Source organism: Dama dama, chromosome 25, assembly GCF_033118175.1.
Source record: "Dama dama isolate Ldn47 chromosome 25, ASM3311817v1, whole genome shotgun sequence".
In the NCBI taxonomy this organism is placed as follows: domain Eukaryota; kingdom Metazoa; phylum Chordata; class Mammalia; order Artiodactyla; family Cervidae; genus Dama; species Dama dama.
In genome coordinates, this window is record NC_083705.1 from 52,873,286 (window position 1) to 52,889,344 (window position 16,059).

At 35.1% G+C, this 16,059-nt stretch overlaps 1 long non-coding RNA gene across 2 annotated transcripts in view; it reads left to right on the forward strand.

The window, feature by feature from the left end:
• The first annotated feature begins 301 nt into the window (after nucleotides 1-301).
• The window catches only part of LOC133046711 (uncharacterized), a 29,587-nt gene continuing 13,829 nt past the window's right edge, over nucleotides 302-16,059 (forward strand). For both annotated transcript variants that reach the window (XR_009690548.1, XR_009690547.1), the window contains exons 1-2: nucleotides 302-390; nucleotides 1,216-1,305. This is a non-coding gene — a long non-coding RNA (uncharacterized LOC133046711). The remainder of the gene's footprint in view (nucleotides 391-1,215; nucleotides 1,306-16,059) is intronic.

Consider the following 16,059-nt stretch of genomic DNA (forward strand, 5'->3'; position numbering starts at 1 on the left):
GCTACAGTCCACAGGGTCGCAAAGAGTCAGACAGGATGACTGGGTGACTGAACTGAATTTAGAAATAACTGACACATAAAATTATGTAAGCTTAAGTTGTATAATATGTTGATTCGATGTATTTATATATTGCAATATGGTTACCACTTCAGCAATAGCTAAAAGCATTTCTTTATGTTCCTTTTAGGGGGTATTTTTTTTTCCCCGGGAAGCAATCACAAACCACAAATCACATTTCTGATTTCTCTAAAAATAGAATAGTTTCACTGTTCCAAAATTTCTTTGTGCTTCACTTAGCTCTTCCGCTTACTCAAACCCTGGAAATCACGGTATTTTTATCATCCTCATAGTTTTGTCTTCTCATATATGTGGCACAGTTAAAAGTATACAGTAAGTAACCTTTTTAAAATTGCTTATTTCACTTAGCAATGTGTAATAGCTTCTTTCACTTAGATATGTACTTCCTATCTTGTCATGGCTGGCTAGTTCATTTCTTTTTATTACTGAATGATATTCCATTGTATGGATACAAACACAGCATTTTGTTTATCCATTCATCAATTGAGAGACTTGTTGACTGCTATCATTTTGGCAACTATGCGTAAAACTATTGTCAATATTCACATGCAGATTTTTGTGTGAATATTAGTTTTCAATTCACTTCAGTAAACACTGAGGAGCTTAACTAGATCATACTTGGCAAGACTCTGTTTAGCTTTGTAATAAAATATCAAAAAGTCTTGCAAAGTGGCTGCTCTACTTAGCATTCCTACCAGCAGTTAATGAATGTTCCTGTTGTTTTTACATTCTTGCTAGAATCTGGTATTGTCAAGGATTTTTGGATTTTAATAAGTGGCAGAAACAAATTGTTGAATTTTCAGTTTCTCTCAAGACTTTATATCTGATTTTTTACAGTTTGAATATGACATGTTTAGGTGCAGTTGTTTTCTTTTATTTTGGAGTTGTTTCAATTTGTTTTGTCTTGGCATTTATCTTTGCCTGATGTCCTTGAGCTTCATGCATCTGTGGTTTGGTGTCTGATATTAATTTAGGGAAATTCTCCATCATTATTGCTTCAAATATTGCTTCTGTTCCTTTCTCTCTTCCTTTCCTGTCTGATATCCCCATTATATGTATGTTACCTTATATGTTATGTTACAGTTTTTATTGTTACTCCACATTTCTTAGATATTTTATTCCTTTTTTTTTTTTCAGTCTCTCTTCTGTTGGCTGTCAGATTTGGAAGTTTCTCTTGACATATGTTCAGACTCAGAGATTCTTTCCTCAGCTGTGCTCAATCTACTAGTAAGTGCATCACAGACATTTCCCATTTCTATTTAGTATTTTTTAAATTTTATTTATGTTTTAATTGGTAGAAAATTGTTTTACAGTTTTGTGTTGTTTCTTCCACAAAGCAACACAAATTAGTCATAATTATATGTGTGTTGTATGTGTGTGTATACATACATATATATATATAATTACATATATATATGTATATATTTATTCCTTCCCTCCTGAGTCTCCTGAGCCTCCCCACATCCCACTCCTCTAAATCACAACAGAGTGCCAGGCTGTGTTCCTGGTGTTATTCAGCAACTTCCCACTAACTATATATTTTACACATGATCAGGTATAAATGTCAGAGCCACTTTCTCAATTTGTCACACCCTCACCTTCTACTGTGTCCATAAGTCCATTCTATACTAGGTTCATCAGTACCATACTTCTACATTCCATATATATATACATATATATATATATACATTAATATATGACACATATATGGATGTGTGAGTTGGACCATAAGGAAGGCTGAGCACTGAAGAATTGATGCCTTTGAACTGTGGTGCTGGAGAAGACTCTTGACAGTCCCTTGGACTGCAAGGAGATCAAACCAGTCAGTCCTAAAGAGAATCAATCCTGAATATTCATTGGAAGGACTGATGCTGAAGGTGAAGCTTCAATACTTTGGCCACCTGATGTGAAGAGCTGACTCATTAAAAAAGACCCTGATGCTGGGAAACATCGAGGCAGGAGAGAAAGGAATAACAGAGGATAAGATGGTTGGCATCACCGACTCAATGGACATGACTTTGAGCAAGTTCTGGGAGATGGTGAAGAACAGAGAAGCCTGGCATGCTGCAATCCATGAGGTCACAAAGAGTCGGACACAACCCAGCAGCTGAACAACAATGAGCAATTATATGCTGATAAAATGGACAGCCTGGAAGAAATGGACAAATTCTTAGAAAAGTACGACCTTCCAAGACTGAATCAGGAAGAAGTAGGAAATATGAACAGACTAATCACAAGCACTGAAATTGAAACTGTGATAAAAAATCTTCCAACAAACAAAAGCCCAGGACCAATGACTTCACAGAATTCTATCTAAAGTTCAGAGAAAAGCTAACAACTATCTTGTTCAAACTGTTCCAAAAATGGTAGAGGAAACAAAACGCCCTAACTTATTCTGCAAGGCCTCCCTCACCCTGACACCAAAACTATACAATGGTATCACAAAAAAGTAAAGCTACAGGCCCATATCACTGATGAACATAGATGCAAAAATCCTCAACAAAATTCTAGCAGATAGAATCCAACAACACTCTGCAAGAATCGTGCACCATGATCAAGTGTGGTTTATTAAAGGGATTCAAGGATTCTTCAGTATACACAAAACAATCAATGTGATATACTATGTCATATTAACAAACTGAATGATGAAAACCATATGATCATCTCAATAGATGCAGAGAAAGCTTTCAGTAAAATTCAACACCCATTCATGATTAAAAAAAAAAAAAAACAAAACACCCTCCAGAAAATTGGCATAGAAAGAACCGACCTCAACATAATAAAGACTACATACACCAAACTCACAGCAAGCATTATTTTCAAGGGGGAAAAACGGAACACATATCTTCTAAGATCAGGAACAAGGCAAGATTGTCTAGTGTTTTTGATCTCTATCAATTTCTTTCTTATTCTTTCCATCTCCTGTTTAGATTATCCTATCCACTATGTTTTTGCATATTGTCTATTTTTTTTTCTATTAGAGTCCTTAACATTTTAACCAAAATTGTTTTAAATTCACAGTCTTATAATCCCAATATTCCTGCTATGCCTGAGTCTAGTCCTCATTCTTGTTTTGAATCTTCAAACTGTTCTTGTCCTTTATTATGCATTGCAATATTTTGCTGAAAGTTGGACAGGAAGTGCTGGTTTTGGATGTTTCCCTTGCCCTAGTCAGTGAGGCTCTGACTAAATCCCAACAGGCTGTGGTGAAATAGTTCCTTTTGAGGGTAGGCCTTGCTAAGAAGAATGGAATGCTCCAACATATTTCATAGTTGTTATTTTCCCCGTCTTCCTGTAGGACGCCAAAGAGAATATTTCTCTGATATTCACCATAGGAATCTGGCAGATCTCCAGGAAATAAAGTTCACTAAAGTGTGGGGCTCCTGTTGGAGTTTTAAACTCACAGACTTGATCTCACAGATCCCCACAGTTCAGACTTTCCTGCCCTAATATAGATTCTGGCAGAGACCTCTGCTTCTTACTTCCGCTCTGGAAAGCTATGATTCTCTGTATCTACCTGTTTGCCTCTCCACCTTCTAGGGAAGCAGTTTGCTCTGTGACCTCACTTCTCTGACATCTAAGAAGAGTTGATTTTTCACCTTGTTCAGCCTTTTATTTCTTATTAGGACAAACTTTAAAGCCCGCAACATGCAGGACTGAAAATCAGCAGTTCCAATGCGCACTTTCTTAATGACAAATGTTTACCATCACTTCATAATTGTACTTGCCATCTGTATGTATTCTTTAGTAGTCTTTCTGTTCAGATATTTTGTGCATTTCATGTGGATTGTTTATTTCCTTATTGCTTATTTTTAAGTGTCTTATGTGTAGTTGGGTATGATGAATTTTAAAAAAATTACTTTTCCCAGAGGATTTTCAAAATGGTTGCTTTTCCCCTTTATTTGCTTGAATATTTGAGGAATAAGTGTTGAGGAAAGGGGATGTTCTAATCTTTGCAATAAGAACCTGGTAGTGTTCCCCAAAGTAAAACTAACGAAACTGTGGGGGCTGCCCTTATACTGGGCCTGTAGGAATCTAACTTCCAGTCTGTTCCACACTTGGTCTGCAGCAGTTCATCAGAAACTCTTAGGGCTTCTGTCAGTCATGTCTTCAGTGGCTTCTGCTCCTGGTAAATCATGATTCTCTGTATTTGCCTTTTCCCCTAGTTTCCTGAGTGACAATTTGCTTTGTGACCTCAATTCTCTGATATACCTGTATTGCTGATTTTTTTAGTTTTTCAGAGATTTTTAAAATTTTTTTCTCATTATGAGGGTGGGAACCATCATAATGAGGATCTTCATATGTTAGAGTGGAAATCACTGCTGTGTCACTTTACATTATTTATGAACTGATACATACTTATAAACTGTTATATAAAACAATCTTGTTCTTCCTGGGATTTCCTATTCTGTTTTTAAATTGTAGAGGCTAAATACTACATTTGATACCTTAAAGAAGTAATTCCCTCTCATTGCTCATCAGGCATGTTTGTTGTTCTAAATAAACTTTGTAATTGATTTTAATAACCATAAAAATGGAAATGGCAGCACTTTATTTGAAATTGTATTAAATTTATAAATTAACCTATAAAAACATAAAGCCTATTACATTGGTCTCTCCTATTAAAACAGATTTTTTTTTCACTTTTTTCAAATCATTTTTGGTTCAGGGAAATTTTATAAATGTTAACATCTACTTTAAATTGATTTATTTCTAATTTTACTTCCAGTCAGCTTTTTAAATTGCTGTTTTTTACTGTAAATGAGAGTTTTACCTATATTTTTATCTTTTATGATAGGCATTATTTGCCTATTTGTAAACTATTGGTTTTATGTACATTTCCTTGTTATTACTTTAATAAGTTTTCCTGTTTTTCATTGGCTTATTTAAGCTATCATATCATCTATATGTTTAATTTCTTCCTCTCAAATTCTATTTTTTCTCTTCTCTGATTGCATTGACCAAATGTTTCTTACATAACATACTAGTGAAACAGAAAACCGTATATGCTTAATTTTAGCAGGAAATCTTTTCATGTTTCTTCATTAGATAAACATCTGTGGGTGAATGCATATCATCCTATCAATTATTATTTGATTTAGTGTTCTTTACCACAAATAGAATTTTTTTTCATTTTTATTTATAAAATTATAAATTATTATCATGTGATTTTGCTCATATTATTATGATTGATTATATTAAAACAGTTGGTGCTAGTGAAATGCTTGGATTTCTGGGGTAGTGAAAACTCCATTTAATCACGGATTAATTTTTTTTTTACTTTTTCAATATTCTATTGAATTTTATTTTTTATTTTTCATTTAATATTTCTGAAGTTATATTCATAAATAAGCATGGTATATGGTTTTCTTTTTGGTGTAATTCTTGATAATTTTCTTAAAGGATGTTATGGTTTCATTATAAAACTAATTTGGAAGTTTTCCTTTATTTTCTGTGCTCTGTAGTAGGTTAAGTAGCATTGGAATAAACTCTCTTTTAAAAAGTTTGTTTAATACTTTAGAGAGTAAATAGACAAAATTAATAATTATGCTAATCCTTGGGCCTTCCTGATGGCTCAGATGGTAAAAAATCTACCTGTAATGCAAGAGACCCAGGTTTGATACCTGGGTCAGGAAAGATCCCCTGGAAAAGGGAATGACTACCCACTCCAGTATTCTGGCCTGGAGAATTCCATGGACAGAGGAGCGTGGTGGGCTACAGTCCATGGGACACAATGAATTGGACATGACTGAATGACTAACATTTCCACTTCACTTTTCACTTGTAGTATAATAAGAAATATGATAAAGTTCATAATGTGAGAATATAAAATGCTATGACTCAGCTTGTAATATACTAACCATATTTTATACATATCCTTTTGTGTACTTTTTAAAAACTGACCATTTTGATTACTCAAGTTCTGTTTCATAATTGTCTGTTAAAATCTAATTTGTCATTTTGGAATTGCATGCAAAATATGTTCACATAGTGTTTCAAAATACAATCATCTGTATATATAATGTTTCCTAAATTGACTCATTTCTAAGCTGACTACTCATAATTAATTATAATTAATAATATTATAATTATAATTCATTCATTCCTGGAAGCATACATTAATTCTACAAACTCTTACTAGTGCTATGTTATAGTCATGTGATAAAGAGTTAGGATATTAAAATAGGACTTACATTTTCTTTCCGATTTTAGTAAAACTAATGGTAGTGTGATACAAATCCACAGGCAAGGAACTCCATAGCTCCTAACAGCAGGTGAAAAACATAATGATACTCTATTTTGAGTATCATATTTTAATGAAATGATCCTCTGAAGTGTTAATAATTTAAGCAACTCAGTCTTACAGGATGTTCTGCTGACATTTAGTTCAGGACTTAGAGAAATTGTAATGCTATATCCTTTAGATTTTTAGCATGAAATTGAGTATGTATGAAACTCTCCCTTATTACTTTGAATAATGCATTTGAAGAAAACTCTCAAGGTATTTAAGTATGATTGCAAATTCAAGAATGATATTACATGATGATAAAAATCATGATTCTTAAATTTAGTAGGCTTGGGTTATAATAAAAGCTTCATTTATCTAAATTACTCTAAAGAATTTGAATAAGTAAGTTAATGGCTCCAAAGTTTGGATTTCCAATCAAGAACTAGATGAGCCTAGTAAAACCTAGCTTATAGAGCTGGTGTAAATTCTGTCCTTTGCTTAATAGCAGTCAAGTGTTTGCTGTATTTTTTATTAAATAAAAAAAGGCAAATGATTGATAAAATTGAGGTTCCTCATTCTATGACCAATCAAACCTAAAAATTTCTTCTTCAGGTTATTGTGTGAATTCAGTTGATGTTAACCGAATTTTCAGCAACAAATTTGGTTACATTGGGCACATTTCATAGTTCAGGCCCCTCAGCTCACCATTTGAAACAATTCTCCTCCAAGGCACCTATTTCATGAGATCTGGTAACACCCATTCTGAAAATGTACAGCTCTAGCTATTGCTACCAAGTTTATAGTGAACATCCTGGTGGATGCAAGCCATTCATTTTTCTGATAAATAAGGTTATGAAGCAGGAATTCTCTTTTCCTTGTTTACTCACTCCCACCGCATATCCACACACCACTGGGGCGTATTCTCCAAATAAATATTCATATAAGAGATGGAGGTGAGTGAAGAGATTATTTTACTTCATTATGGAATTTTTTTAATGTAGTTTTCATCCTTACTTGGGAAACAAGTTCTCCAGTCTAGCAATAGCAAAAAAAAAAAAAAGATATTTTTATTCCCATTTGAAGAATATGACTATAAATGAAACTCTAATTAGAATTTGTTAGTGAGGAGTGATAATTAATGAGGTTCTCCTGGACCTCCTACAGTGTAGAAATTAATTAAATAACAAATTAAAAATGATTTTCCACATTTTCAAAGTGGGGTTACCACCTTCAGTAAATTGCTTTCTATATTTTGATTTTTTCCCTTTATCATTGTACTGGTGGTAGAACTGAAAGTCTGGACATTAAATGCCTCAATCTATTCTTCACTGCATACAAAAAATTATCTCCCCACAAGATATGTTACTTTCCCTTCAAATGTATATTTTTTGAGTATTTAAAATTATTGCTCTAATTTAAAATCCATATTTGTGTTTTTTCTCATTTTGGAAGCTAGTATTGAAAATGTGTAGTTGTCAACCATTTTGCATGTAACATAGTTCTCATTTAGACAACTGATGATGTCATACAGTTGCTGAAACACTCATCATGTCTAAATAGAGAAATGGGCTATGGAGTCAGAACTACATGTATCTTGGTTCTGTTTAGTCACTGACTACATTTGTGCAGGTAGATCAGTTACTGGGTCTTTTTACACCTATTTGCACTTAGGTTACCTAAAGTTAATAATCTTTACACAATGGTCTGCTGGAACCACATGTATCTATCTTTAAATAATATTGTATCCTGTCATTAAATTCCAATATTTAAGTTGTCAAAGGTTAATATTTGCTTTTAGATAACCAAAATGAAGGCCCATTATGTGAACACTATCTAGTGGTATAATTTAGGCCCATTTTACACCATTGGATTTAGGGTTTTGCTTGTATGGTGATTAGTTTGTAATTAGTTTGGAGAGAACCAGTTTTTTTCTCTATATAAATTACTTCAAGACACAGAATACATAAATCATGAAGTTATATAATAAAATTACAAATAGATTCAAGACAAGATCTTCTCATAAGATACCACTTACCATATGCATATGGAGTAAGATTGCAAATTGAATTACTAGACAACCTACTTTAAAAGATTCTAAATATCCTTTAAGTATTTTTCTAGTAGACTTTCAGTTATCAATCATCAAGGAATTATCTATATATTTGTTTAGTATCTGAGAATATTTCTCAAAAAAGATTATTTTTACAGGGATGGGAAGTAAGAAACACACACAGAGAGGAATACTTAGAAATATTTAGTGATTGTATGTAACTCTTAAGGAAACATTTTTATATGTTTTGAGATATGTTAATTTATTGATGTTAAAAGTCATGTCACACAAGTTGGTTGTAGAAAAACAGATGAAAAAATAAAATTGCAAATTATGATAAACTGATTATACCAAGAAGAAAATATTATTACATACAATGCATAATGCTATATGTACAAATGTTACTACTCTTTAATATTTTACAGTGAGATAATGAAAGTGAAATGTAATTGTATTAAATTTTAATAATTGAATTACAAGAAAATTTTTATTATTCAGCAAGATATAATAAAGCATGTTAATTATCATAATAAAATATTATTTTCTTCTTGACAAAGGTGATGGTCTTGATTTAAATATTAGATAAGTATGTTCTTAAAAAATTCATAAAATTGAAATGCTGCTGCTATGTCGCTTCAGTCATGTCCGACTCTGTGCGACCCCATAGACAGCAGCCCACCAGGCTACGACGTCCCTGGGATTCTTCTCCAGGCAAGAACACTGGAGTGGGTTGCCATTTCCTTCTCCAATGCATGAAAGTGAAAAGTGAAAGTGAAGTCACTCAGTCGTATTGGACTCTTAGCGACCCCATGGACTGCAGCCTACCAGGCTCCTCCGTCCATGGGATTTTCCAGGCAAGAGTACTGGAGCGGGGTGCCATTGCCTTCTCCAAAAATTGAAATAAGTCAATGAAAAACAAGTCTTGATAAACTGACTTTCATTAGGAAAAAATGGAAAGAATCCCCTGGGGGTTTTGTTTTCATTTTGTCAAAATATTATTATGAAAATCCACTTAAGAGAACTACTTTAAGTGACTTTTCCCATTTTAGATTTGAAGGTAAGGTCTTAAACTTAGAACCACTGAGAACAGAATCCAAGAGAATAAGAATTCCCCCTTTTTTTAGGGGAGTAAGGTGATAAAAGAAATTAGAAAAGCAGATTAATATGACTAAGCTCTTATTATCATGGAGGGTGTCAAGTAGAAAAGGTGCCTTGCTTGAATTCCTTTGTCAGCACACATGTGTGTGAGGAAGGTAGAGTATGTTAAATAAGAATGGCAAGGTACATCTATAGTTAAAGCTGTTCGGTTCTCTTCACTGTAATTAATAATTTATAATTTGGATAATTGAGTGTTTAATAAGTACGTGTGTGTGTTTTAATTGCTGCACACTTTGAAGAGCAGAATGTGGAAATATGCTAAAATTCAGAATTTAAGTCAGATTTTACTAATGCTACTCACTTATGCCCAGGAAAGAATGAGAAAAATGCTCTCCAGCCAGAAGCTAAGTGACTCTCACACACCTTGTCACAAACATAAAAATTCAAAATGACAAGGCTCTTTTACATATTGACAAAACCTGAAACATATATTTTAAATTGCTTTATGGTCAAGCAAGTGATTAGGAGTTCATGATACTCAGGTATGAGAGTGTAGACCTTATCACACTCTGCAGGAAAAGAGAAGAGGAACATTTAAATCCTGATTTATCAAATTTCAAAAAGTTGTTTAAAAGTTAAAAACATGTCTGTTATTCAAAAGTGTGAATTTATCTAGTAAAATATTTTTTTATATTGCATTAGATTTTTATTATTTTTTTCTAAAGAGACATGCAGCACTGGAGGGACTGAACTGTTAATTAGTAAACATTTGCAATCTCACTAAAGCAAGAATGTTATTCCAGATAAGCAAATTAAACCATTATTTTGATTAATCAGTAGAAACATGAATAGAGTGGGTAATAAAATTCAAAATGTGCTTGAATTTCTAAAACAAATCAAGCAACTTCAAAGACTCTTTGAGCTTATGGAACATTTATTTATGCTCTTTGGGAGGACAATTTCACTCTCCCCTGCCATTAACTGGAAATTAATACATTAATTAATCCAGTAAAAATGTACCATTTTACACAATGAATATGCTCTTGACTGTAGAATGGTGAAGAAAGATATATTTTTGGTGCTGCGGCCCTTGCAATTTAGTGGAGACTAAGAAGAATGCATCTATTATACACATAAATATTTTAAAATAGTAAGCTTTAGGAAAGAAATGAATGGTTTGGCTGTGATAGAAAATAAGGAGAGGGAATGTAGTACTCTATGTAGATAAAATGAGTAGATGAGACTATATAGAGGTCATTGTCTCCTCTTAGTGTTTACTTCCTGTTCTGTCATATCTTCTCTTCAACACTGTTCTAGCGCCGTTTTGTATTCTACCCTTCTTGCCTGGAAAGTAACTTTAGATAATTACTTGTTCCAGAAATATAGAACTCTAATGCTACCTGAGTCCTTTCATCTACAAGTATGTCTTTCTATTATCATTTTTAGGACAACAACAAAAACATCAACTACAACAAAAACAATCTTTACTCATTTACTGAGAATAAAATTACTGGGTAATAATGGTTTACAAATAAAGCAAAATAAAACTCTTCTCATTCTTATAATATTTATTGTATTTGAGAATCTGAAGGAAACAAATTTTGAATTGACTGAAGAAAATCTCCTCCTTCACTGAAGACTTATAGGATATATTCCTCATTCTTATAGGTCGACATTTTCCCCTAGTAATGATAGGAATTGTATTAGCCTCCTCCTGTAGAACCTGCCTGCCAATGCAGAAGACATTAAGAGACATGGGTTCAAATCTAGGTCAGGAAAATCCCCTAGAAGAGGGCATGCAACTCACTTCAGTATTCTTGCCTGGAGAATCCCATGGACAGAGGAGACGGGCAGGCTACACAGTACATGAGATCTCAAAGAGTCGGATATGACTGAAGCGACTTAGTATGCATGCATGTAGATCCCTTAGATCCTTCTAGCCCCAACTGCCTATGTCAAATTGATTGATTCAGAGCAGATTTTACCTACCTCACAGGTTCACTCTACCAGCATATGGTCACAGTGCCTCTTCAATCCAGTCTTAGAACTTTCCAAGGGACACAACTGCCATTCACAGGTGAACCCATGCTTGACCAATGATGGATGCTGGACAGTGGATAAGAGTTCCTCTTTAATAACCCAATCCCTATACATAGTTGCAATAGTCTTTTACAAAGACTCCACAGAATGTCACACAGGATTAAACATCAGTTGTCAAATCGGTGACCAACTTCATAAACCACCCTCCTTAACTAATTCTTGAATTGGTCTTTTTATTTTTCCTCTCTATATCACTCACTCCTTAATACTGCTTTGGAAATAAGCTAACTTAAGTCTCCGGTTCAAGTTCTGCCTTGGGGGAAGGAGGAGCTGTCATTAGTCAAGATAAAGTCTTACTTTAGAAGAACTCTTCATCTAAAAAATTAAAAAATTTTCCACTCAGAAATATTTTTGCCACTTATATGCTGAAGCTGAACCTCCAGTAAGTACTTTGGTCACTTGATGTGAAGAGCTGACTCATTGGAAAAGACCCTGATGCTAGTACTTCCCTGTAGCTCAAACAGTAAAGAATCTGCCTGCAATGCAGGAGACCAGGGTTTGATCCCTGGGTCAAGAAGATCCTCTGGAGAAGGGAATGGTAATCCACTCCAGCATTCTGGCCTGGAGAATCCCATGGACAGAGAAGCCTGGTGGGCTACAGTGCATGGGGTAACAAGAGTTGGACATAAATGAGAGTGACTAACAGACATACACTGATGCTGGGAAAGATTGAGGGCCAGAGGAGAAGGGGGCAACAAAGGGAGAGATGGTTATATAACATTATGAACTCAATGGACATAAATTTGAGCAAATACCAGGAAATAGTAGAGAACAGAAAAGCCTGGTATGCTATAGTCCATGCAGGGGCAAAGAGTCGAATGTGATTTAGTGATTGAGCAACACCACCATGACCAACAATTTTATAATTGTTTCTTTTCTATCTTACTGGAGGCTCCTTTACCACCATCATCGGTTACTTTGCTACATCTCAATAAATTTCACTCATTATTACATAAGGCCTCATCTATCTAGACCAATGATTAACTACAAACAAAATGAGTTGCATTTTAGTTCACTGGCTTTCAGTTGAATGATCTTTTGAACCTAAGAGAGTGAAGTGAAAATTGCTCAGTGATGTCCAACTCTTTGCAACCCCATGGACTATATAGTCCAGAGAATTCTCTAGGCCAGAATATTGGAGTGGGTAGCTGTTCCCTTCTCTAGGGGATCTTCCCAGCCTAGGAATCAAACCCAGGTCTCCAGCATTGCAGGCAGTTTCTTTACCAGCTGAGCCACAAGGGCAGCCCAAGAATACTGGAGTGAGTAGCCTATCTCTTCTCCAAAGCGTCTTCTAGATCCAAGAAATGAACCGGGATCTCCTGCATGCAGACAGATTCTTTACTAACTGAGCTATCAGGGAACGAACAAATCAGTGTGAGTACTCTTTTCTTATTTCTCCTCTCTGGTAGCTTTTCTCCTTTGTAATTGTGCTTTAAGGAAATTTAAAATAATTGCAATTGTAGTTTAAAATAATCCTACTTTCTAGTCTTGCTACATTTCTCTCTTACTCTGAACATTACAATTCACAAGAAACTGCAGTTTAGCTGACGTATTTAATCATCTTTTTTTTCTGTTTCTAAGAGGCTTAGAACTGCAAGACTTGCTCATAGTAACTACACCTCCCATATTCTATTGTGCTTTTACTGTCCCTCTTTGTATTTTCACATCCAGCTATTTTTTGATGTCTGGAATTTCTCTTAGGTTGTACTCACTTGGATCAAAGGTTAGAGAAGCACAATGGTCCATCTTGCTGATTAGGACAGACCCAGAACTTTCGATCTCTCTGTGTTTGGTTAACACTGCTCTAAGTTATTTGCATGCAGGATCACACTGAATCCTTGCAGCAATATAAGCCCCATTTTACAATTGAGGAAACTGAGGCACAATAAAGTTAAGCAATGTGCCTCATGTCACACAGTTAATGGAAGGCAGAATCTTGAAATAAGCAACAGAGTCTGAATTCTAAATTCAAACGGTCTGAATTCAGAGTTTATGCTCATCACCATTTCAATACCTTTCCTCCTCTATCACATTTATAACAAATAAGACAATATATAACAAAATAATTTATAACAAAATTTCTGATGCCTCCTATGTACCAAGAAGTATATTAACTACTGAGAAAAGCGGGGTGAATATCTCTATATTCATTCTTATTCTGAATCATGTAGCTCTTTATTGAGTTCATTCCTGATCATCTACATCTGAACTACTTCAACCCAACCCACAATTACTCCCACTATGTTACTGATACAGTGAATTAACCAGACCATATTCTTCCACAGTCCACCTCTCTGAATAACTCTCCAATCTGCAATTAATGACACCCTTATCAAGTGTAACACACACACACACACACACAATCACAGTTGTGTTAGTTCCCTAAAATTGTGCCATGCTTTCTCATTTATCTCCCTTTAGAATAAAGTCAGATTTTCTTAACATAACTCATAAGGCCTTCATTATAGAGTCTGTCTTTCTCTTGAAAGAAACGTATCAGCATTTTCAACCTCAGGCTCTACCTTCAACCATAGTGAACTTATTCAAATTCCATATTTCATGCTCATCCAAGTCGTAAGCCTGGTACATACTTTTCCCTTGGTGGACGGTGAGCTCCATTAGAGCAGAGACTAAGTATATGTCCAAACCAATATACCAAAATTCCTGCCACGTACTGGGTACTTGTATGTATTATTTAAGAGAATAAATGCCTAAGAGCTAAATTCTCCCTTGTTATTTCTCTGTTCATCCTTCAGATTTCAGATTATATATCATTTTCTTCAGAAAGCTTTAGATAACTTGCCCTAGAAGAATTTTGCTACTGCTGCTGCTAAGTCACTTCAGTCGTGTCCGACTCTATGTGATCCCATAGATGGCAGCCCACCAGGCTCCCCCATCCCTGGGATTCTCCAGGCAAGAACACTGGAGTGGTTTGCCATTTCCTTTTCCAATGTGTGAAAGTGAAAAGTGAAAGTGAAGTCGCTCAGTCGTGTGGGACTCTTAGCGACCCCATGGACCGCAGCCTATCAGGCTCCTCCATCCATGGGATTTTCCAGGCAAGAGTACTGGAGTGGGGTGCCATTGCCTTCTCCAATACATAACTACAAAGGCCTGGTATTCAAGAAGACCAAGTTTTTTTGTTTTTTTTTTTTTGGTTGTTTGTTTTCTTTCTTTGTATAATTTTTATTTTTTATACACAAAAGTGAAGTGAAAATGTTAGTCAATTAGTTGTGTCTGGTTTTTGTGACCCCATGGATTGTAGCCTGTGAGGTTCTTCTGTCCATGGGTTTCTCCAGTCAAGAATACTCGAGTGGGTTGCCATGCACTCCTCCAGGGGATCTTCCCAACCCAGGGATCAAACCCAGGTCTCCTGCATTGCAGGGAGATTATTTACCATCTGAGCCACCAGGAAAGCCCTTTATATATAAACTGTATTTTAACTGGCTGGATAGCAAATGAAAATGCCAATTATCCATCTGAGTCTAAATCTATAAATATGGGATGGTGAGATACATAGATCTGGCAGAGGTGTCACTTGTTTAAAAGGGGTACCTCCTTTCAGACCCATTGGACCAGTACTACATGGGTATTTGCCCAGTACTGTCACATCTTACAGCTTTTTAAAAGAGACTAGTAAAATAGAATTTCCTCTCTAATATCAGTTTTAAATGTTGAGAATTTGTTCAAATTTTAACTGAATTTTGGTCTCTTTCTTAGTTTATAACCTCCATCTAAATTACACTATATTATCATATTGCTTCATATTTAATCCTAGTTGTTCTCTTAGGTAGCTGTAACGCATAGAAGACTTTATATAATTAGCCTTCCCTCTTTTCTCCTGCTAAATTTAAAGCTCTGTGAGATGAGATATACAGATAGATATAGATATAGAGATAGATACAGATATCAATGGGCTTCTCTGGTGGCTCAGCAGTAAAGAATCTGCCTGCAATACAGAGGATGCAGGAGACATGGTTTTGATTCCTGGATCAAGAAGATCCCCTGGAGGAGGGCATGGCAACCCATTCCAGTATTCTTGCCTAGAAAATCCCATGGACAGAGGAGACTGGTGGGCTATAGTCCATGGGGCCACAAAGATTCTAACATGACTGAAGTGACTGAGCACAAATGCATGCACCAGTAGATATAGATACAGTCACAATTTTAAATTCAGTATATAGTCAACAGCCTAGAAAGAGTAGGCCCTTGACATACAACTCTTAAACAATGAGTAAAACCTTAAAAAAGTATATTAGCCCATAATCATAAATACATTGTAAACTGATTATATAAAATATTGGCTAAAAGGGCTTGAAATCAAGTAAAGTGAATTATTTTATGTGCTAATTCTAAAAATACATATATTTTCCCACACACAATAGTTCTGCTCATATTCACAACTGCCAAAGTATAATTTCAGTTCAGTTCAGTTCAGTCGCTCAGCCGTGTCCGACTCTTTGCGACACCATGCAGCACGCCAGGCCTCCCTGTCCAGCACCAACTC